Source organism: Ambystoma mexicanum, chromosome 5p, assembly GCF_040938575.1.
Source record: "Ambystoma mexicanum isolate Mex_15411 chromosome 5p, UKY_AmexF1_1, whole genome shotgun sequence".
Lineage (NCBI taxonomy): Eukaryota > Metazoa > Chordata > Amphibia > Caudata > Ambystomatidae > Ambystoma > Ambystoma mexicanum.
In genome coordinates, this window is record NC_090930.1 from 751289986 (window position 1) to 751315608 (window position 25623).

The following is a 25623-nucleotide window of genomic DNA, read 5'->3' on the forward strand; positions in this document are numbered from 1 at the left end:
TGAAAGAAGTCCTGTGGTGTCGACCAGGGTTCAGAAGAACACATGTGACCACTGGAAGCCAGATCGAGCCGTATCGCTGAGAAGCGGGAAGACCCCAATGCAGTGCTGCTCGATGCTCGGAGCCGAGAAAGTTCCACATCGCCGAACAACGTTTAGTTTCCAGCGAGTGAATAGCACTCATTGTGAACATGAAAAGGTACAAGGACCTGTTATTTCTGATGAGGCTCAGCTGGGAAGACGCCATTGAAGTCGTTTTCCTCATATGCCTTTCGAAGGACAAGGTGCAATCCATACAGAAGTCAAGTGTTTTCTGCCCAATAGGAGAACCCCAACAGGCACATGTCAGAAGCCTCCTTGCAATACGAGGTGGAATGGGCTTCCGTTAACTATGACCAACTTGGTTCTAGTGGGTTTCTGCTTAATGTAGACAGAAGACTTCCATATGTGGGTGGTGTGGTGGCATTCATCACTACCTGGAAACATTGGCTAATAGTGAGAGTTATTTGTCAATGTATTGGTGAATAAAGATTTTCTTTATTGTGAAGCAGCTATTTTGGTGTGCAGCTTCAAATAGTGTCCCTTGGATAAGTATCTCCAGTAACCTCTGAGATACTTATCTAAGGGACACAGAGTGGAGATAATAATCATTCAAGTGTGATGAAGGAAAGACGACTTCACAAGGAACAAAAAAATGAGTTGGAAGACAGACTTGAAAAGAAAGCTTCCTGTCCAAATAGCAAACACTAAATTATACCTTCAAAATGATTAGAAGAGGGGGGCGTGGCCGAGCGGCAGACATTGAAGACGTGTTTGCCTTAAAGGCATGGTCTAGTAAACATTTTTATTGTCCCAACGGGTCGGCCATGTTTTTTGAAGCCTAAGTGGCTCGATTTTAGAAAACTTTCCTATGGACCTTACCCGAGTTTTCGTCCATTAAACGCATGCGAAAACAAGCACCAGGGAGCCGCCATTTTCTGATAATCCTATCTTTTCCCCGATCGCCCTGGCTGACCTGCTTTTGCGGCACTAAATCAATTCCCCCGCCCCTGAGCCTGACATTATCAAAACATTCATATTCCCCGCCTCTCCCCGTGACGTTACTGTGCTGCGTAGGCAAACGCGCCCAGTCGTCTTCTACGCGACTTCACACAGAACCCGGAAACCAACACAGATCAACTCACAACACAGCACGCCACAATTCGGAATATGAAACTGTACTTTAAAATGAAACAGCAACACGGTACATTTGGTAAAGTACATTTATTTGACATTAAATGTTTAGAGAATATTCTGCAATTGACATATGAACTCCGGAAGCCATTTATTTTCTTTTATCTGTATCCGCAATAACTGTTCCGTTTCATCTTGAGTCACGCGCTGTTCCTTTATGGTACACAGGGTGTTCATTTTCGTAAAAAGAATCACTTTGGAAGCACGGTGAACCGCAAGGCTGTTCCATCAACTAGGCACTAGTCCATCCTAAAGGTTGATATGTTGCTTCTAGCCACTAGTACAGCGTAAGGGCATGTGGGCCCTTGGCAATCATCCCATAATATGGTGATCGTGCTCCAGTTGTTGACACGAAGCTGCAGGTGTCTGCTGAAGAATCCATCCGCCGGTGTCTCAAACAGATGGCAGTGGCAGTAAGGGATCAAATACCTGTTATGAAAACAAAAAAATGATAATTAGTCTCGCTAGCCGAACTTCATTAATATTACTCATTTTATTTATTACGGCCGATCAGAAACTATTTGCTTGCAAGGGTAGTTCAATGGAGAATGTTCATCTCTAAAATCAATGCGAAAAGTAACGAGATAAAACGAGCCCAACACACAATGATAAACGACAGTCTACATGCGTGAGGAATGATATGATATATGATATGGCATTTGTAACGCGCCTATACTCAAGTGTTACTAGGCGTGACGAGGCAGGTGGGGAACAAGGGTAGACAGACAACGATCCTACTATGCCAGGTGCCTTTCTGATCGCGCATGGGGATGGGCTGTACAAGGTTAGTTGAATACAAATTAAATAATAGGGCCAGCTGGTGGCAAGTGCAAGGTAAATGCCGGGAGAAGGGGCTGAAGGATACAGAGACAGTCCCGTAGTGCAGTGAAAAGTGGCTGGGCCATGGAGCGAGATCGGTGAGACCAGTGGACCTGTATGCCCATGTGCCCACTACAAACAGTTTTACTTGCTTTTCCTAGCTCTTCATTCATTCATTTATTCATGCATCCTTACATTAAATCTTCATTCCGGTATAAAAGCGTGTAAAGATTTACTTACATTATATTTGAAATTTCCATTGTGTCTCTTCGTAATGCAGTCTGTAAAACGGACCGTGCTCTTAAAAATGATTTTTTGTATACTGACCTAAAACTGAAACTCGGTCTAGTTTCTGAATTTTCTGCCTTATCGTCTCTTACGTTATTGCGCACTCCCTTCAAATGTAGTTCTTTCGGCATGGTCCCTGTCTCAAGGTCAAAAAACAATAGACCCTTATACTTCCAGTGCGACTTGTGGGCCTCATCTGGGCGCTGTCCTTCGCATTCTTTATTTGCAACATCACGTAGTATAGGCACCTATGAGAACTTGAAGTTTAGAATCTGTCTATGTAGTGCGCCTCAATGTGCAAATGCGAACTGGCTTCTCTCCCAAATGCCACGGCCTGCTTGGCTGGCGCGTTCTAAGTGCCCCAATTTTGTCCCCGTTGTCTGCGAGCTTTGCAGCCCAAATTGAGACATTTAATTTTTTGCGGAAGGTCAGGCAAAGTATAAAGTACCACAGGAGTTCAGTTAAAAGTGAGATTTATTGTTTGTTTGTTTTATTATTTGCAATACACAAGCCTCCCCTCCGTTAACAGTGCGCAGCATTTACATTTACATGAGATGAGGCATGAGAAAAATATATACATACACATATGTGAGGTGAATAGAGAGAATTCAAAGATGACACCCAGCTTGTTCGCCACCCATGATGGTGAAGTTAGGGGTTAGGTTTACAGGTACACTGTACAATAACATTTATTTACAAAAAGACAATCGTATTGCAATTATTTAAACCGGGATTTGTACTTCACAATCAGCTGTGCATCGGGTGGGCATGGCACAGTCGCAATGTTCGGTGGCAATGGATCACTGCTCTGCACAGAAACGTCCAAAATTCCATATCTGTGCTTCTCTAACACAGCAACAATAAGGCCTTTCACAAAGTCGAACTGCATTTCATCATAGACTGGTTTGATCACCCATTGCTTACTTCGTTTTGAAAACACCTTAGTGTATCGAGGCATCCTTACTTTACCCCTAGTCGTAGATTGTTCACGTCCGACATTGCTGTTATGGGCCAAGACCGCTAGTAGAGTGCGATGTTTCATGCCCCGAAAGCTAAAATGCAAGCGCTTTGGCCTGTACTTTAGGCACATATTGTGGAACACCTCCAAATCTCCTGTGTGACAGAATTCTGTCAGTCCTCTCAAATCTCTTGATAGTTTTGTCGAAAACAATCTTCTCAATGGCTTTGTGTGTCGGTGAAGATGGAATCAACCACTTCTTCTTCTGTGCCTCCTCTGGGGACAAAGGGCCATGTTCACATTGGTGGAAATGTTCATTTGCTGTCCAGCGGTGAACGTTGGTACAGTGGTGCATCAGTGACCGCCATTTTTCAAGTAATATTTCCACTGACCCCTCAGAAGGTTTTGAGCTCCACCAAATATGGTTGGTGATAGAATGTGACCACTGCAAAATACTTTCAAAACCTTTTTTTTTTCTGCAGCCGAGATTTTCTTACTGATTGATTTAGCAAGATGCCATACATCAAATTGATGTTTAATATGTGGGAACTGCTCTCTCATTGTCTTGGCAATTGAAACGTGTCTATCTGTGGCTATGAGGTCGATGTGCATTCCCCTCGATTGTAGATATTCCACTGATTTTATAAAACCTAGTTTCTCCATGGCCACTGACGATGTACATTGTGTTACCTGCACGACCACCGAACTCACAATTTTCTTACTATCCATGTCCTGAAAGTGGTAGGTGCAGTACTTGGCAGAAAATCCAGGGCTGTCGCACTGTCCATCGCCGGCTAGCCTGAATCGTTTGCCTTCGAATGTACTTGCTAGAGACAATTGTTCAATTTTCCAAGCATCACTAATGGCCGGAAACAGAAAATCACGTTGGTATGTGTAGTACAGCGCTTTAGAAATGAAATGGAGTCCCACAAACTGAAAGAAAGCCTCTAACTTTCTAAAACTGGAGCCACTAAAAAGTGATGCAGCTGCACACAGTAGATTGCCTACTGGCATTTTCCCCAGCATTGGTTGTGCAGACCATGAGAACCTATGATTTAATCTACAGGCGGCATTTATTTTGACGTTACTGCCTTTTATATGACGAGTCACATTAATCAATGGCTTCCCACATACTTTCCCTCTAATGGAACGCACACATTTCAGCATACTTATAATTTCCATCAAACAACTGTCGAATACAAAGTATTTGCTCTCTTTCATTAGACTGTCATCCTGCGTCAACGTTGTTTCGGCCTTTGACGTTGTGGAGATTTCAACACATTTGAAAGTAATATCGCTGATATCAAGTTGTGATGCGTCTATGGATGCTGCGGCTGGTTCATTCACTGTCATTTCAACATCTATTACTTCAACATTGATGGGAGAACACAACAATGTCGACAGGTTTTTTGGTGGCAAATTTTTGGCGGGTGTAGATTGTGTAAATTGATCTGCAACTACTTCAGAGCTATCTTCAATACATTCAATAACATCTTCTTGTGGTGGTGCGGTCGCACTGTAGCTATGGTCCAATGCAACTTTGCTGTACTCTCCAAACACAGTTAATTCATGTTCTGGCCATTGGACATGAGCATCTCGAGCCTGAACACGCCTCGCCTGAATTGATAGTTCCTCCATAGTGTACACGTTCTGGCAAGCCACATCTCTCATTCGCTTCACTGTCTGTGTGTGTATAGTTCTGACACCCACGGGTAACTGGAGGAGAGATTGGAAAAGGGATGTTCAGTTTAAACACAAGATGGAGTGTAGTACAATTGACTGGAAAAAAACATAAAATAGTCCCCAGCACAAACATTTTTTTAAAGTTATGAACTGTTTGTAACTAACCTTTTTTTTGTTTTTTTTTCTTTGCAACTTTTTTGACTCGACCTTCAACATCTGCATGCTGTAGCTCCGATTCGTTTCCGCATGTCCTCCCTTCCTCTTGCGCTGCAAGGACTATATTTTCTGTATCCGCATAGACAGCACGGAATGAGGCTCCATCATCTCCCTGAAACATAGTACTTTCATTACTATGTATCAAAATATTGTTAGCATAAAACACACGTGAGGACGAACACACAGGTACATCTCAATAGCCAAATACAATTTAAACATTGTGTGCAACAATCAAAGGACAAGTATTCGACCAGTGATGATCTATTTCGATGGAACCGTCAGTATCCATACCTCTGGCTCTGCATGGACTGCCATGAATGGTTGTATTGGAGAGGAGGCATCCGCATCTCCCTGAAACACAGTACTTGGATTAGTATGCTTTTCAATATTGGAAACACAACACACACTTGGGGTCGACGGCACAGGTACATATAAAGAGATAACCGCAAATGATGCATTGTCCAAAAGAATCAAGGAAAATCCAAATATGATCACATTTCATCGACTTATTTCAACGATTCCTTCACATCTGCATCATCTAAATGAGATGTTGTGATTGTGGTGGAAGCTCCGTCGTCTCCCTGAAACACAGCACTTGCGTTAATAGGGAAGAAAGTATAGCAAATGGAATCACGTTATATGATCACGCATGATGGAGCTGTCATTATCCATACCTCGTGATGCTGAAGAATGTCTATGGATGTTGCAAATGTAGTGCGCACTTCCGAAAGCTGTTGCGCCGATTTGTATACTTGAATGTCAGGCTCTGCATCAAGTGCAGGGGTTGACGCTCCATCAACTGCCTGAAACATAGTACTTGCATTAGTGAGGATTACAATTGTGAAAAGATAACATACACCTGGGGTCGACAGCACAGGTACATATCAACGGCTAACCACGAATGAAACATTGTGTAGAACAATCAAACGACAAGAATTCCAGCTCTGATGATGACGCTCGATGGAGCTGTCAGTATCCATGCCTCCTGCTGGTGAGGAACATCTAGAAACGTTGTAGATATGGCGGACGCTTCAGCATCTCCCTGAAAGACAGTACTTGCATTAGTATGGATAACACTAATTATAACTGAAAACAAACACCAGTGGACGATAACTAAGGTGTATATTAATTGGAAAGCAGTAACCAAACATTCGGTAAAATAATTACACGATAGAATAAAACTATTATTTGACATGCATAAAACAATTATGCAGCGGATTAGCCTAGTAAGATTACCTGATACGCGCTAGAAGTGGTTGATAACTGCGACCACGTCAAGGATGTAGAATGTTCTTGCTTCAGATTCAAGGGATAGTCAAGAAGTTGTAAAGGTCAATTAATGATTGATAATGAAATGCCAATATTAAAAATAGCCATGTAAGCCAACAGAATACTTGAAAAATGCTCAATACAGCACAGTTCCCTGTCCCCATATATATATATACATTGCGTTTGTGGGTTATGAAATCGAAAAAGAATATATTGATAAATGTCATTATTCAAAAAACTATACACTCCTATCAATATCGAAATTATTACAAGGGATAGAACACCTACAATATCTATTAATCCATTCGGCTACACACTACCGCAAGGCCTAAAGCTAAATCCGGACACTTGACTCACCGGTCGCGGAATGTGGACGAATAGAGTGGGAATAGCGTTTTCGCGCAATTTCCGTGTCGTTCGCCGTTTATTCTTCTTTGTTACCCAAGAAGTTGTGTACATGTCCAAGGAAAAGTGCCGGCTGCAGATGCGGTATCGATCACCCCTCTTGTCCTCTAAGACTTGTTGGACTCTACTTTCCAGCTCATCCAGAGGATATCCGCAATGTCTGACCCATTCTCTTATTCGATCAACAGTTTTCGGGAATACATGCATTGGAGTTCCTTCAGATTTCGCATGGGTCTTCGAAGGGCAACCGCTAATAGAACAGGCAGGCATTGTTGATAAATCTGAAAAGTAAATATCGACATTATTATACAATCTTCAAGAGTAAAGATTTGATACAAAAGTAAATGAATCATACAATGATCAATGCAAGGTTTGTTTTGGTCGCAGGAACTATACCAGTTCATTATGTGCTGCTTAGTATTTGCATAAGTTGCAGAAATGTATAATTGATGTGACTGAAATCTGAACATGTGACTCGTCCCTTGGATGTTCTGTCTTGCACGAGAAGGAAACATGCTAACATTATTGACTGGACCCCCGAAGGATGCAATTCAATCACAATAGTCACAGATGAAAATAAATAGATCTATTGATAGCATAGCAATGGAAACTCAAGTCAATACCAATGAGACCAATGAACATAGCACTATTGTGTACTCTACTCGAAAATAGATAGAAATTTAAAAATCTGCAAAATATAACCAGGATACATGGCCTTACCTTGACCAACAAACAGTTGGGTTCAGCAAGCAGAGCAGTATGTTGCGGGAGAATAGGTGGATGGCCACAGGTAGCGCACTGATGGGTATGCTCGAAGCGGTCACAGAAGTTCACGGATAGCACGACGACGAGCAGATTAGCATAGATCTCAGTGGTTCCCAGGTAGCACGTTCAAGAGTTCACTTGCAAAGCACAAAGATGTTCTCATGAGACATATCGAGTGGTTTTTAAAGTATTAGAAACTGGGGTGTGTTTGTGAATGAATGACGTATGTATGTCGTGGTATTAGGGGGGCGGCCTGCCTCAGGGGAGGCCTGCCTGCCTGGAGACACGGGGTCTGAGGAGGCCATGTGACCGATGGCCCCTTGGCGTGGGACACCTTTTGAAGTGTACATGTAGTTTGGCACCTTGGCCGTTTGCGCCCCGGACAGCCCCCCATGCCAGCGCGCATCCACTGGCGTGAACCGCCTTTGATAGAGGGGGGTGGGATGGATGGCCCTGGGGCGTGCAGATAAGGCACAGGAAGACTGCTGAATGGAGACACACTTATGTGGATTGCAGGGGGGCGGCCTGCCTCAGGGGAGGCCTGCCTGGAGACACTGGGTCTGAGGAGGCCATGTGACCGATGGCCCCTTGGCGTGGGACACCTTTTGAAGTGTACATGCAGTTTGGCACCTTGGCTTTTCGCGCCCCGGACAGCCCCCCATGCCAGCGCTCATCCACGGGTGTGAACCGCCTTTGATAGAGGGGGGTGGGATGGATGGCCCTGGGGCGTGCAGATAAGGCACAGGAAGACTGCTGAATGGAGACACACTTATGTGGATTGCAGGGGGGCGGCCTGCCTCAGGGGAGGCCTGCCTGGAGACACGGGGTCTGAGGAGGCCATGTGACCGATGGCCCCTTGGCGTGGGACACCTTTTGAAGTGTACATGTAGTTTGGCACCTTGGCCGTTTGCGCCAGGGACAGCCCCCCATGCCAGCGCACATCCACCGGCGCGAACCGCCTTTGATAGAGGGGGGTGGGATGGATGGCCCTGGGGCGTGCAGATAAGGCACAGGAAGACTTCTGAATGGAGACACACTTATGTGGATTGCAGGGGGGCGGCCTGCCTCAGGGGAGGCCTGCCTGGAGACATGGGGTCTGAGGAGGCCATGTGACCGATGGCCCCTTGGCGTGGGACACCTTTTGAAGTGTACATGTAGTTTGGCACCTTGGCCGTTTGCGCCCGTCACAGCCCCCCATGCCAGCGCGCATCCACCGGCGCGAACCGCCTTTATATCAATATACAGTATATCGCCTTTATATCAATGATAGTATATCGTTACTTATCAATAACAAATGCCACATACCGGAGATTCTTGTGAGCACAGACCCACACTTCAACCGGTGTATTATAGTGGCCAAGACCCTAAGGCCTGTATAATCCAATGGTAATTGTTAGTATAGATATATGTGTGACTTTTATAGAGACATAACCTACTGAAAGACTTTGAACAAGTGTTATTTAGTGCATGCATTATCGAGAATATGTTATGTTAGCTTAGATAGTGACCACCCTGCTTCACAGCAACCAGACCTTCACCCATTCGGAGCACAGATGTCTGACGTCTATCCTTGAATGGAGACACACTTGATTCATTTAAAAAATCGAGACAAACGTTGTTAAAATATATGTGGTGTTTTATTTTGTATCTTATTTTCATGAAACAAAAATACAAGACTTTAAAGATTATACAGGTCAGGTTGCAGCACAGCGAGAGAAAATCCCCTGTACTGACCGCTGTCACTCGGGAACGTTTCTCTAATGGCACGAATGGCACAGGCGGGTATCACTCTTCGAACGCGGTGTCCAAGCCTCTCGTGAAGCCACCATGTAAAGGAACGATAGGCCACCAGCCTGTACCACCTGTGAAAAGGAATGAAACAAACTGTTTTTAAATGACCCAGATAAGTTTAATAAACGTTTGTTGTCAATGACAATTCTTTTAACTAATGGCATTTTACACGGACAAGTGCTATCTAGACAATGCACACTATTGAAAGACTTACATGCGTTACAATGATATGTAGATGTAATTTTGGTTATAGTAGAAGAACATGAAATAGGAGTGGCATGACAAGCGGAGTATACTTACTCGTTACTCGGATTACGAGGACGAACAGTTGCTCGAAGTTCGTGCATAAGCACCATCATTATTCTCAACACGGCCCGTGTGAGGCAGTCTGCCCTGAAGTCTGGCAGCTCGGTGATGCATTGCGGTCGTGGCTCGCCTTCCGAAATGTAGGCCAGGCATCCCGAGTTTTCTCGGCAGCAGCAGTTCTCGTCCTCAGTTGGCATTAGCTCGCACCGATTGCATGTGCACCAGGTGGAGACGCCGTCCATTCGACTAGGCCCAGGCTATTCATCTGTTGATTCGTCCTGCCAACTGCCGTCCGAATCCCCATCGTTTTCGCGTGCTTCCCTTTCCAGTAGTTCCTCCTCGGTATACTCGGGCTCGTACATGTAGGGCATTATTGTAGCCATTGTGTGTTAAACAAACTAAAATAATTGATAGCGGTGGTACTGGTATCTGTTCACACGGGCTACAAGCGGCGAAGGTAGCTGACCAGAGCACTGAAAACGAGTCACAGAATACTCTAAGTAACACGAAGAGAGGAATGGAATCGAAAATCGGCTGCTGTGTGTTGTGAAACGGTCTGTTTATACTTATTGAGGAGAGAGGCGTCCTGCCATTTCCATGGCGACACGTCATTAGCTGAAGCGCAGCGAATGTTGATACGAGACGTGCTTTGGCGTTGGGAAATGGGCGGTACGAGTCTGCTGATGACAGGCTCAGGGGCGGGGGAATTGATTTAGTGCCGCAAAAGCAGGTCAGCCAGGGCGATCAGGGAAAAGATAGGATTATCAGAAAATGGCGGCTCCCTGGTGCTTGTTTTCGCGTGCGTTTAATGGACGAAAACTCGGGTAAGGTCCATAGGAAAGTTTTCTAAAATCGAGCCACTTAGGCTTAAAAAAACATGGCCGACCCGTTTTTTTACTAGACCATGCCTTTAAGCTGCTGAGGACGCTGTTCCAAAACCAGCACAGGTCACCCTGATTTAAACTTTAAAGCGCCCCCAAATGTGTAGGAAATCGTATTACTTACCCTGAGACAACGCTGGGGGGTGCGGAGCTCGGCATATGCGGTTTGGTGCCATTGTGAAGCATAGAGCTCGGAGCTCCACCCGACACAGTCTAAGATGACAATGGTGTAGGGAGAGTTGGTGACGTGGACAGACTGATTGGAGTGCAGTGGGGCGCTGGGGAAAACCCTGCATGCTGCTGAGGCAAGGGTTTACTGAGTGAGCGTGGGCTCTAGACCAGGGCACAGGGGGCTGCGGCTTGGTGGTGTAATCTAGAGAACCCCCATCCTCCTTCCCTCCTGGAAAGTGTAAGCTGTGGGTCGTTTCCCTGGAACATCTGCAGGGATTGAGTGCAGTGAGTGTTGAGGGTCTGTCAGTGCCCCCACTTGCGATGATTGTGAGCCCCCAAACAACCCCCACAGACTCAGCCTCCAGACGTCTGCTGTGTTCGGGCTCCTTGGTCGCACTAACGCGGCTGGGAACGCCCCCTTTATTTATAGTGCATGCGGCGGAGTGCAACGTCACTCTGCCGCGTGCTCTTCCCTTAAAGGGGCAGCACCACACTCCTCGTTTTTCATGAGGACAACAAAATTTACATTAACAACTCAAACAACAACAACACATCAACCAATGTAATGAGAAACATATCACCCCGCGGTACCCATTTAATCACAGCCACCCTGGGTCCCCCTTATGACTACAACGGCAGGTCGTTCAGGATACTTGTCCTACCACGTAATCGGTGAGGCGAGCAAGTTTCCCTCGCCCTGTCCTCAGGGGGTACCTCCTGCTCGCCTCCGGCACGGGAGATCCATCAGCAGGCGTTCCCTTAGCGGGTGATGAAGGGATGGGTCCAGCACCTCCACCCTCGTCGGTACCTCCATACGGTCCTGCTCCGGGGGTGTGTCAGTCCTTGTGTCACCCAGTCTCTTGAAGAAACTCACATTCCTGGTTACTGACGACTTACCATCGGATGCTGTCACCATTGATCCTTTCACAGCTACAACGTTCAGTGGCTCAGGTTCATAGGGGTTGGACAGCTTCCCGTGGGGGTGCCTATTTCGGATCCGCATCTCATCCCCAGGTGCCAAGTGTTGGGGCGGAGTCCTCTCCTTGCATTCTCTTGCTCGGTCCTCAGCCGGTGATCACGCTCCACTTGCTGGTCATCGATGACCCCAGGTTCTTTCTCCACAACCCCTGGCAGCAGTCCCCGAGGGCACCTCTTGAACCGGGTTTCCACCGGTGCCACCCACTTCGATGTATGGGGAGTGGACTGATAGACCCTCAGAAATTGGTGCAGCGCTCTTCTCAGGCACCGGCTTTGGCCTTGCACTATGCGGAATGTCTTGTTCAAAGTCCACATGAGCCTTTCCGCCTCCCCATTGGCTCTTGGCCAGAGCGGGGTGATCTTCCAATGTTGAACCCCATACCCATCCATCAATTCCACGAACCACTTGCCCTGGAAGGGCACCCCATTGTCTGAGCATAGGGTATGGGGAAAACCATGAGAGGCGAAGACTTTCTCTAGGGCCACCACCACATGTTCAAATGCCACAGAGTCGACGAATTCAACCTTCGGGTATCGGGAGTATTCGTCCACCACTACCAGGAAGTGTGTATCCTGTGTGGTGGACCCAAAGTCCATGTGTACCACCTCCCATGCGCACGTCCCTCAGAGCATCGTCTCAATGGCGGGCTCTCGTTGTACGGGGGACGCTGCCTGGCACCAGATGCATGCGGCCACATGCTCATCCACCCACTGCTCCAGCTCAGGGAACCACACTTTGAGGCATAGTCGGGCCTTTGTCTTTGTAGCCCCTTGGTGTCCTTGATGGGCCAGACTTATTACCTCCTGGATCTTAGCTTGGGGGACAATTATTCAGTCGGCCCTCAACCGGAGGCCTGTGGCGGAGAATGACAGTTCTTCCGTCACCTTCCACAGTTGTTCCAGCACCCCTTTTACTTCTTGGGTGCGTCCGGTTTGGGATTCAAGCACCGTCTTCCACGACCCCTGTTGCATACCAGTCTTCAGGATGCGAAAGCATTCATCCTGGGCAGCTGCTGCCTCCAGATCCTCTAGCGGCATGTGATTCGGGGTGGCTGCTTCCACCACCATCTGCACGTGGTCGTCCGCTTCCTCCGCACATGTGTCCGGTGCATCTCCGCTGCCACTCCCCGTGTGGCGGGACAACTAGTCCGCCGCATTGTTGGAGCCGGGTCTATACACCAGGGAAACCCCGTACTCAAGGTGTGCGAGCATCCATCGTTCAATTCTCGTGGTGGTTTTGATGATGGCCCCGCCAGAATGGGAAGCAGCGGGCTTATGGTCAGTCACAACAGTCACGGGCCAGCCTAGGACAAACAGCCTGAAAGGCCTTCACCCCCACAGGATGGCTAAGGCCTCCCACCCGATCAGGGAGTAGCGCTGTTCCGTGTCAGACAGCGCGTTGCTTGCATACGCCACTGGGCGGACATGGTCATCAGGGCGGATCTGCATCAATACGGCCCCCAGGCCAAACGGGCTGGCATCCATAATTATCTCCGACAGGAGTGCAGGGTCGAAAAACGCCATTGTGTCTTCGGCTGTGAGGGTGCCTTTGATGTCTTCAAACGCCGCCTGTTCAAGAGGGCCCCACTGCCACACTGTCTCTTTCTTGGTGAGGGCCCTCAAGGGATCCGAGGTGGATGCTAAGTTCTTGATGAATCGTCCGCAGTATGTCACCATCCCAAGAAAACTCCTCACCCCGGACACGTTCTCTGGTGGTCGGGCCTTTTAAATGTCCTTTACCTTCCTGGGGTCTGGTGACACGCCACCCTCCTTGAACATGAATCCAAAGAATTCGATGATTGGCCGTAAGAACTCACATTTTTCCCGGTGGAGGGTATGGCCCAGCGACCGCAGCCGCTCAAAATTCCTGGCCAGCTTGTGTAGATGGTCTACCTAATTCTTTGCAAATACCAGGATGTCGTCGCTGATATTCAATACCCAGGTCAGCTAGGGCACCTCTGATGATATTTTGAAATACCTCAAAACTGAGTCTCTTATACCTATATAGGCCTCTGTGGGTGGTAAAAGTCGTTATGTACCTCGCCTCTGGATTTAGGGCGACCTGGTGGTATCCGGCCCGGAGGTCAAGCTTTGAGAAGAAGCAAGCTCCCTGCACCTCCTTAATAATGTCATTGATGGTCGATGTCAGGTGTCGCTCCCTCCGTGTAGCTTTGTTGGGGAGCCTCATATCGACGCAAATCCTTCCTGAGTTGGGTTGTTTCGGTTTCCTCGCCACCACTATAGGGGACACCCATGGTGTGAGACCTTCAACCTTTTCAATGATGTCCAAGTTTACTAAATTGTCCAGCTCCTTGTCCACTAGTTCTCTCAGGTGGAAGGGCACACTCTGGTTTTTCAAAGCGGTGGGCTGCATGGATTCATCTATGTGTAGCCTTGCCGGATCACCAGCCATCTGTCCGATCCCTTGTAGCAGGCCAGAGTATTTGTCCAGCAGGTCGTGAATATCTTCCATGTATACAGAGTAAGCGAAACTCACGATGCCCAGGGCCTCCGCCGTGGCGCAGCTCAGCAGCGTGTTAGTGCTAACCTGCGTCACGTAGAATCTTGCTGTGATCTTTGACCCTGCGTGCTCTACATTGGCCACAAACGCCCCATTCATCGCATCATAGTGTCCTCGGGCCATCACGTTGACAGACGCACCCGTGTCCACCAGCACCGGGACGGGGACCTGTTCACTACAACAATGCACCATGGTTGTTGTCTGCTCTTTGACTTGAGGGCCTCCAGACTCGATACAAAGAAGATGTTCTCCTCCTCTTCTTCCTCTTCCTCGTCCACCTGGACACCTTCCTCTCCTTGGTCGACTTGGGCCACATTTGGTGGGCGAGATTGACGCAGGAAGCCAGACCGTACCGGGCCTCTGGGCACCATTACTGGCAGAGATGCCTTGCACACCCGTGCATAGTGGTCTGCCAGGCTGCACCACCCACAGGTCCTTCCCACCACTGGACACTCGGCAGGGTGGGGCAGGTCATAGCCATACTTCTGGCATGCTTCTCCAGCTCTACTGCCCCTCTTGCGGAAGTTGCTGCTGGGCCTCCTGGTACCTCTGCTGCCACGCCCCACCGCAGATACCTCCTCCGTTTTCACTGGGCGAGTTCCTGCTTCCATCCTGGATGCAGGTGCCTCCGAGACTTCATGGCAACACCCCAGCTCCCGGATGCGAGCAAGGGTAGTCCCTGGTTCCCTCAGCACCTGTCGCCGTAATTTCCCTGACGAGCAAGCCTGGATTAGGAGGGTTCTGATCATATCATCAGAGTAAACCCATGCACACGCCAGAGACGGGCGTTTGAGATGACCATAAAATGTGTCCAGACTCTCATCTTCCTTCCGGCGAGCCGATAATATTGCAAACCGCTCATAGTCTGCGTTGGCTAATGGGATGAAATGGTTGCGGAGAGCTGTTTTGGCTGCACCATACGAGGCATCAGAAGTCTGGAGTGATTAAATATTTCCTGCACCGCAGGCCCTGCAGCATACAGCAGCGTCAGCAGCTTACTGTCGTCATTAGTCTCCATGGTGGCCCTGAAGTACATGTCCAGGCAGTCGACCCACCGTTTCCATCTGGGCTCCAGACTGGATGGAGGGCCTGAGACATCAAACTCCATGATTGGCTGGAGCACTGCAGGGGTCCGCATTTGTGCCATGACTTAAGGCACAGGTTGAACAGCTGGTTGTGCAACAGGTGGAGGCTAAACTTGAGGTATCTGCTGGTTCGCAGGTTGCCCACCGTCTTGATCACCAGGTGCACTCATGGGTTAAAGCGCACAGGCAACCCCGCAAATGAGACAGGGGCCACAACTCACCCAGCCAGCACAGGCCTTGGAGGCCGTGGAGTACACCAGTACAACCGCTCAAACAGAGTCCAGTGTCCAGACCTGATGATGATGATCTGTAGCAGACCCTGCAGGCCACAAAGTCCACCAGTCCAGAGTTCTGACTTAAATTCAGCAGCTGGTCATGATGATGATGATGAAGATAAATATCTCCAGCTGCAGAACTGTGTGGATGATCCACAGTCCAACAAAGGTGTCCCAAAAATTGAGCCAGGGAGGTCCAGGGATCAAGCAGTCCTCAGCAGTCTTCCCCCAGCACCTCGCCTTCACTCGGTGTAATTCGCCCCAAAATTTGGGCATGTGTGGGCAGAAATAGGTGCCCGCTATAATTGTGTCCAAAAATGTGGCCATCACGGGCCCCTCCACAGCGCCGTGAATATCCACTGCCTGATTGTCAAAATGGCCACCTGCCGCGTGGTATCCACCCGGCCTGCGGCATGGAATGAAGGAGCCTCTTCATCCGCTCTGTGTAAAAAAAATTATTCAAGTTGTCACTGCTGGGCCCGGGCGACATACCAGACCTGTCGCCACTGTTGGGGGTCTGTCAGTGCCCCCCGCTCGCGATGCCTGTGAGCCCCCAAACACTCCCCACAGACGCAGCCTCCAGACGTCTGCTGTGTTTGGGCTTCCCGGTCGCACTAACGCGGCCGGGAACGCCCCCTTTATTTATAGTGCACGCGGCGGAGTGCAACATCACTCCACCGCATGCTCTTCCCTTAAAGGAGCAGCACCACAGTGAGTAGAGCGCCAGGTCCCACGCAGGATGTTGGAGCACTTCAGGACCCAGTAAACAGGCTCAGGAGAGCCAGTGATCTGGATGCGGGCGGACTGATCGAAGGAACACTGGGGGAAAATCCTGGGTGCTGAGGCGAGTGCATGCAGAGCGAGCGTGGGCACGAGACGGTGCTGCGGTTTGGTCAGGTTAGCTGGAAAACCCTTGCCCGAAAAGAGAAGACAGTGGGCCGTGCCCCAGGTCGTTGGCAGGGATCAAGTGCGGCACGCAGAGCGCCGGTTCCCATGCGGGAGGCTGGAATACGGCAGAACTCACATAGACTCCCTCCAATGGTCGAGGAGGGTCCTCTGAGACACCTGCAAATTGGCGCACTTATTGCAGTGTTAAAGGCAAACTATGGAGACGGACGGGAGGGGAGTGTATGGCAGCCACAAAAAAGGGCTTCAAGTGTCCTGAATTCACAAGGAAGATCAGAAGGTCCACAGCATAGAGAAATCTTCCAACGTGATGAATGCTGATGCCTAGGCAAACACTTGATATGCATACATATTAAGAATATAGACATGCTCACCTAAGAGGATCGCTTTATATCTTATAGAGAAGTGGATTGGCATACACTAGAGACCAGGGGCTTAAGGGCCAAAGGTTCTACGTGAAGACTGAGATTAGTCCTGAATTTCGTACTACTCCACGGGAGAAAGATGTCCAAGTCCACCCCCAAATAACAATCAAGAGATATCAAAACTATGCTGGCATCCCAGGAGGGGGGAAGAGTAAACAACCCCAGATTGTAGCAGCGCAGATCAACTCACCCTCACATATGATGGCAACACTGATGCTCCAGCCACTATTTATTTCTTTGTATTTATTTTGACATTTGTAGCAGCGTGCAAAGCCCTTGGGCATATAGGTGCTAGTTGAGAACATAAGGCATCAGGTAGCAGGTAAGCATGATCTCTTCTGTTTACTGACCGAAATGAAACAAGAGATAAACGCATCTGCCAACAAACTTTCTAAATCGATAGCGTCAAGGCTGGCGATGGAAGGCAAGCAGACTCACGGTCAAGCAGAACTCCTGAATAGTGTAATTGGCCTGGAAGAACAAGTGGAATTGTTTGGATACAGCAAGAGGACCTTGGAAAACTGTTCTCGTATGAACACCGTCCCTGTAAGACGTATTCTGCACCAGATAAAGGACCAAAACCTAGAGGAATGCGTTCAATTTCTATTCTGCACCCTGGTTGGCCTCTCAGATGCTCAGAACTACCCCTGGACAGCACTCAGAGTCTAATCATCCTTCCAACAGCAGCATAATGTATTACCTGATGTCCTGACCAGAGTGCACTTTTTCCAAAAGAAGGAGAAAATCAAGCAAGTGGCGCGGGTCAAGGGGGATACTTCCGGGAAGCAAAGATTTCCTTATTTCAAGACCTTTCTCCACGTACGTTGGCCCCAAGACGGCACTCAATGTTGTGACGGATTGGCTAACATCACAAAGTGAGGTACAGGTGGGCTTCCCATGCAAACATCTCTTTGAATACAGAAACCAGCAATACGCAATTGTAAAAGTGAGGCAGCATCAGTGATGGAAGGCCAGCTTGGAAGGACTGACAACAAAAGGTGTATGGATGTATAGTTAAGGTGGCATTGCAGTGAAGTGTATGGTATCAGAGGTGTAAGGATGTATTGTCAATGTAGCATTGGGTTGAAGTGTATGTCAATCAGAGATGGATGGATGCATGTTTTTTGAGGCAATGTGGTGAAGCGTATGCCAATTAAGAGTGTATGGGGTATGGTTAGTGCGGTATCACACGTGAGTGTTTACTCTTTAAGGTTTGTAACAGATATTGAGGAAGGTGTTTCCTGCCATATTCTTGGCACTTGGCACCCCAGAGTGGTGCATGCCAGGTGAAAGTATGTGAGATGTGATGGTGGTATGAAGTTTATAGCCGCGTGAGCATGTGGTTTTGTCGTATTAATAGGGTATGATAGTGTGAATAATGTATGAAGGCGTGTGGGTGGTATATTGTATGGAGGACTATGAATTAAGTTTAGTCCTCTGAGTGTGAAGCGAGATGTGTTATTTTGTGTTCAGGCAAGCAGATACGTGGAGCGGACCCTCTTGTGACCAGGGGCTGAGGATGTGTCCGGGTGTCATGGTGGTCTCTCTATTCTTGTTGGTGGTGGTTGGACTCATTTGACTATACACCCCAGGAACGAAAGCTCAGGGGCAATGGTCTGGTCTTGTAAACAAGATTACACTGATTAGCAGGGGTTCGCTACCCAGTCCTGGTACTGTGCTTAGAGGCTGGAGTCCGACATGAAGCACAATATAAGAAATCCATTATTTTAAAATATAGTTCTACTTGCCATTTGCCCCCTACAAGGGATGCTTGCCCGCTTTGCCCCATTCATGAACATTTGCGACATGCACTGGAGGGTATCCCTACACTGTGTGTGTGTGTTTGTAAAGAAGGCAGGTGGTTTTGCTTTGTTTCTCAGTATCTAGAGTGAATGACAGTCTGTGATGTCTGAGGGTGTATGAGGTCACTGCGGAATGAGTGCACGTAGAATCCCTACCCCTGGTGTTCCACAAGAGACAGTTGGAGACTATAGCCTGGGTGGTGTGAACTCGTGGGTCTTCCTTCTCCTTATGTCCTTTACAAAACTGTACCTGAATAATGTAACTTACCAGAAGACTTACCTGTGTCTCAAGCGATCTTTTGTTAAAATGGTCACATGAAAAAAACGCGGACATGTACATACTTTTTGCAAAAAAAGAAAGAGCGAATCTTTCATGTCCAACTCCTTTTGTTTCATAAAAATGTATGCAATTTATTTCAGTCCATAAAGGGCGCCTTTATCTACAGGGCAATTCCTTTGTGGGTAAGAACTAACATATATTTGACCCCATATAGGGTAAAATTGGAAAACAGTTCTCAACTCCAGTAGTGGAAATGTAATTTTAGGTCAAGAAATAGAGACTGAGATTTTGCACTTAACTTCTTTACTGAGCTGCCAGCACCAAAGATTAAAGGGTTAACTTTGAGAAGAAAATAAAAGCAAAGCACTTAGTATGTGACCAACGTGATCCCAGGTGAACTGCAATCTCACTAACAGTCTATAAATATCACAAGCTGCGCGATCACTTCCTCTTCTTTGCTGTTGTTGGCAAGTTAAGTGGAAATTCAGATTTTCAACACATTCGTTCCAGAAAGTCATAATTCTATTGAAGCGAATGATTATGCTTCTCTTTCAACTTTATTACTTGAGCAGCAATGAATAACCAATAATCTGAACAGTAATAAAGATCAAACTACGACTTCCAGTTAAGATAGAGTCTTTGGTAGTCCCAATATTATTGGTCTCTGAACTGACGACGTGAACGCCATAGCCAATCAACACAGTCCATGTCCATAAACACACCGAACATCCTGCATCACTTCCTCTTTCTTTGCTTAATCGAAATTGAGTCCACTGGTAACCACAATCCTGTTGCATGATCAGTCTCGCTCCTCAACTCCCAGATGGCTAGGAGTCCACCAAAGTACCTAGTATGACAAAATATATTCGGTGAATGTAAGTCAAAAGAGGGTGGGATAATTGTAAAACATCAACAATTCAACATGATTTCATTTATATCAGATACATAACATGTTCAACATGTCATCATTGTTCATACGATTGGAAGGGTGGGACAATCCTTTGCCTCTGTGTCTTTAATAGAATTATGACTTTCTGGAACAAATGTGTTGAAATCTGAATTCTATGTCAAGACCCGAGGCTCGGACTCTGCTTGTTCGAAGGTTACTCACCACCAAAAATGCCATACTTTTCATTGGTTTAAAATAGAAGGTCTTAAAAGTCGATTTATTTGACCAATCTGCTGATCTCATGATGTCTCCAGTCTGTCTCCTATGTTGAAGGCCTTGGTGGCCATCGCTCCTCTCACAGAGTAAGCAACGTAACTCACTATGTCAATGCCTACCTGAGACATCATCCATCTCAACCATCTGGCTATTGTCACCGGTGTTACAGCCTTGTATGGCTTGCATAATGATATGAACAGTTGGGACACTTCCCTCACTTCCCTTGTAATATCCTCATAAACTGTCAAACATCTAATCAGGCATAATTTGGGTTGCCCTGGAAAAGAATCATATGATATAGATTTCAATCCTGTCTTAGTTCTTCTCGCAATGAAGAACATCACCCCATTTGGTGACATACTTTTCCTGTTGAGCTCCAACGCTCTAATGACCGAAGACCTCTTACATGAGAACAGATATAGAAGCATTGATAGTTTGGCTGAAATGGCCTTCCTGTATAAATCTTGGTTGTCCAGCCATGATAAGAATAATATCAATACTCTGTCAACATCCCACAGTTGATTGTATTTTTCTCTGGGATGTCTAGACATTTTCACTCCTCTTAACAGCCTGCAAATCAAGGGTGTTCACTATAGCAACCCCTTCAATTCTGGTGTGCCCTGCTGATATTGCAGACCTGGACGTATTGATGGTCCAATATGCTTTCCCCCTGGCTGCCATCTGGGTTAAGAAATTGGCTACGTGGACCACATCTGTTCCATCCGGATGAATGTCCCTCTCCATACACCAGCTATTCCAGTTAGCCCATGCAGATTTGTAAGCCATGTTCGTTCCTGGTACCCAGGATTCATTAATGATGAGCTCAGCCTCATTCGATAATTCTGGCCAAACCCAATCTCCCCTGAAATAGGCCATGCAGTCAGTTTGAGTTTGCCTGTCCTCACTAGTGGATGGCTGAGGCCTCTGGGGTCCTGTACGATGAGCTTGTGATTGGGTAGAGCCACTATTGATATAATAGTACTAGGAGTAATCACAACTGGGGATGATTTCTGCCTCCACACTTGGGCTAGCGTCCTCGCAATCATGGAGAAGAGGGGGTACGCATAGTTGATTTGATGACCCCATGCTTGGAGGAAAGCATATGTTGCTTCCGCTCTTGGGTTTGTCTTCCAGCTTAAGAACCAACGTAGTTGGCTGTTCAATCTCGAAGGAAATAGATCCATTTGGCATGGTCCCCACTGAACCATCAAGTCTCGGAATACCTCTTTGTCCAGCTTCCAATCGCTGGCGTCTCTGAGATATCTGGAGTTCCAGTCGGCCACTTCATTCTGGCAGCCCGGTAAGTACTCTGCTGTCACCGAAACCTGTCTCTGAAGGTAAAGTTCACAGAATTCCTTCGCCATTTCTGCCAACAGCCTGGACCTCGTTCCTCCCAGTCTGTTTATATATCCGACTGCTGAGACATTGTCAATCTTGAGAAGAACAGAAATTGTGCTCTCTCCTGAGTCCAGCGTCTCACCATGAAGGACCCTGCTAGCAGTTCCAGACAGATGATGTGCAGTGATGTCTCTTGTTACGACCACTTGCCCTCTGTCGAAAGGTTCCTGCATCTGGCCCACCAGGCCCATCTGCTGGTGTCGGATGCGATGACCAGGTCCGTGGACGAGACAAATATAGCTCTCCCGTTCCAGGCATCCATGTGATGCAGCAACCATTCCAGCTTCTCTCTTACCTCCTTGGAGATTGTAACACTTGATTCGTAAGATGCACCCTCCCCGAGATGTTGGATTTTTAATCTTTGTAGGGCTCTGTAATGTAGAGGTCCTGGGAATATAGCTTGGATCGATGACGCTAATCGTCTTACCAGCCTTGCAATGTCTCTCAGCGATATCTCTCTCCTTGATAAAGTATGTCTTATCTGTTTCTTGATCTCGTTTACTTTGGTAATTAGTAAGCTGAGAGATCCTTGTATCGAGTCTATTAAGAAACCCAGAAATTCCATGGTCTGTTCTGGCTGTAATTTGTATTTCTCCCAATTTATCAGGAAACCTGGATTCTGCAGCAGATCTACTGTCATCTGCACTTGTATTTGGAGCATCTCCCTGTCCTGCCACATCATGCATATATCATCCAGGTAGATTGTAAGTCGGATCCTCTGACCCCTCAGATGGGTCACCACTGTTTTCATTACCTCGGTGAAACACCATGGTGCAGATGCCAGCCCGAAAGGTAGGCACTGAAACTCCCATGTTGACTTCCCCCAGATAAATCTTAGAAATTTCCGGTGTTCTGTCACTATGGGTACTGTCAGATATGCATCTTTCAAGTCTATCCTGGCAAGCCAGTCACCTTGAATTAAAGTATCCCTTAGCGGGTGGATCCCTTCCATTTTGAAATGTCTGTATATCACAAATGTGTTCAAACCCCTCAGGTTTATGATTGTTCTTACTTTGTGTTTTCCTCTCACTAGCTATATGTTGCTTATGAAACCTACTGAGGAGTCCGTCACCTGACTTATAGCTTTTTTGCATTCCATCCGCCTTAGCTCTTCCTCCACCAACTGTAGGTCGTCCGTGCTTAGACATAAGCGCCTTGGAGGGTTCATCTGGTGTGGTATCATGTAAAAATCTATGTGGAAGCCTGAACCATGTCTAGAACCCAGGTATCTCTGCATATAACGCACCAGCTTTATATATGCTCTTTAATCTCCCCTCTACTGCTGGGGTAATTATGCGCAGGTCGCTTGTCTTCACCTATGGAATTCTGTTGGCGATCTCCTTTTCGCCAGCCTCTGCCCCTTCCTCTAGCCCCTGGAGGAGAAGAAAGGGGTCTATCTCCGTTCCTCTTGGTCTCTCCAGTGTGTTCTATCATTTTAGGGCCTGTTGTATGGGATGCGGCTGGAAGAGCGACCCCTTCCTCTGCCGTCCTTCACAAAATGTCTCCCGAACACTCTCTTGAGCAGCACTTGTGCCTTATCCAGTGCCACATAGGAGTTTGCAAATTTTGTTAGCTCTTTGATGCACGAATCTCCGAAAGGTTTCCCCTTTGTTGCGGTCACTGTCTCTAAAGAGGCTAACTCGCTCAATTTGAAGTCTATTTTCACTAGTAGTGATCTCCTCCTTTCTGTGGTAATAGCACAATTTGCATTACCCAACATACAAATGTCCCTCTGGGCCCACCCGATCGGTACCATCGTGTCCACAGGTTCGCTCTTTTCTCTGGCATCTTCGCCCATTTGCAATATCTTAGTCAGCTGCCCCACTATATCCAACATCTTGTCCTGGCAGGAGCGGACCTATCCAGACCTTTCATCACATCCTTTACATATTTTCCCATAAATGTGATAGTTTTCTTGTTTATCTCGGGAGTCTCAGCGGCCCCTTCAGGGAGATGTGATCCCGGGCATTCCCCCGTCAATTTGCTCCTGACTTCTTTCACCAGTGGTGCCCTCTGGCATTTTTTTAATATAGGCTGCTATCTTTTTTGGCAGCTCCCATTCGGAAGACAGGGGGTGTATCAATGCTTCAGGGTCGAAGACATCACCTGCCCCATCCTCCTCGTTATTGACTTTTTTTTCTTTGGCTCTTTATGGCCTTCTTCCTCTAAGGAGGATATTGAGAAAACCTCCTCCTCAGAGTAATCATCCTCCCAGCCGTCATCCTCCTCATCTGAGGTATCGTATGTCCATCTTGCCACATTCTAGACCTTGCTCTGGCGCTCACCTTTTTCGTTTTACCACCTTTCTTTTTTGGTGGAGTGCCCAGAGGGGGGGGTATGGGCCTCATCTGCCCTACGGGCTGTTTTTCTGCCCCCTTTTATTCTCTCCTGTGCTTTAATCCTTTGAGTTCTTCTAGGCCCTGTGAGAACCTGAGCCAATCCTCCATCAGAGCAATTTGCTTAGGTTCCTGCCCCAACGAGGCTCCCAGAGCTTTCTGCAGGACCTACGTCATTTCCGTTTGGCTCCTCTTTTGGCTAATACTATCCTTAACCTCATCACTGGAGGAGCTCATCGTGAGCACAGACAGCGGGGTTAAACATATCACATTTGCAAATATATGACTTTTTTCAAGTAAGTCAGGCTTTAATTATATGTATAAGTAGCAAGTTTTACCTGGGACTGTGCCTGTCATAATGAAGAGCTGTGGTGGCTCTTGTGGCCTGCAGGGGCGCTGTTCTCAGCACTCGCGATCATGATGCTGGGTGTATCAGTGCACTTCGTAGTACGAGCGTTCACCCACTATAGTTAGTCGTTAGGGAAAAAAAGGATGTATTCAACTCCTATTCCCTTTCCATGAAGTGATTGGCATGGTCACTGAAGAGAAGGAAGCGCCAGAACTTCGCAGCCCCGTTGCGCTCCTTCTTCTGTGACCAGAAACAAGGAGTAAGGCTTAGTGTTATAGTTGGTCTGTCGGGCGACTCCTCTTATATTGATTGTGGTAGTAGGGAAATGAAGTTCAAAACGATAATAAAAGTGTAGACGGGGGCAGGAAAAACCCCCTTGGTCATACCAGTTTTATAGGAATGGTCGCAGGTCACTGGATTGACGGTAAACCACATACAACCCGTCAAATATAGGAAAATACAAAAAGGATGCATAAGCACCCAGGAAAATCCAGGACAGTGCGCCTTATAAGGTTTCTAAATTGTGTATTTAATTCAGTCACAAATGAGCCCTTGCAGATAACACGTGTTTCGGCCACTTTGGCCTTTCTCAAATCTGGGCTGATATTAACAGGCTGTTCAGAATTAAAAAATATATGTGAGAACATGTATTACATCATACATTAGAAGCAAACAATCATACAAATCGACCATTTGGTCACATTAGAAGTCATGGGTTTCATATATCAACATAAGGCATAATTATATGATCAACAGTGAATTCAAATGTAAATGTAAGTAAGCAAAAAAAGAGAGATAAGTGGGAGAAAGGGGAGAGATAAGAGAGGGTATGCGGGGGAACAAGAAGAACAAGAGACAAAGAAAACAGATAATATAATATTAGTAAGCATTTTTTTCGTGCTCTTTAAACTTAAGTTACCAAATAGTTGTCAAAGTCACATCTATCCCAAGTCAAAAAAACTCACCCAAACCGGGGGTCATTATGTTCTTATTAAAAAAACAACCATTTTAATGGGTCAAATCCCAGGGCAGTGTTATTCTGTTGGGGTAAAGGAATTATGTAAATAGATTAATGAGCAAGAAAACTGTTAACCGCGAGGAATACGTCATTAATGTGTGCTAATAGTACACTACTAAGAACCATATTGTGATACACATTGATCCTAACTGACTGGGTTAAGCCTGATACGGGCTCACCACTTCTATGTATTTGTGATATTTCACTGAAGCCACTCATTCAGTACCGAGTGTGCTTACGGACACGCAACAAAGTTATACGCTATTCACGCACTAATCAGGGAATATAATGTGGCGCCGTGTC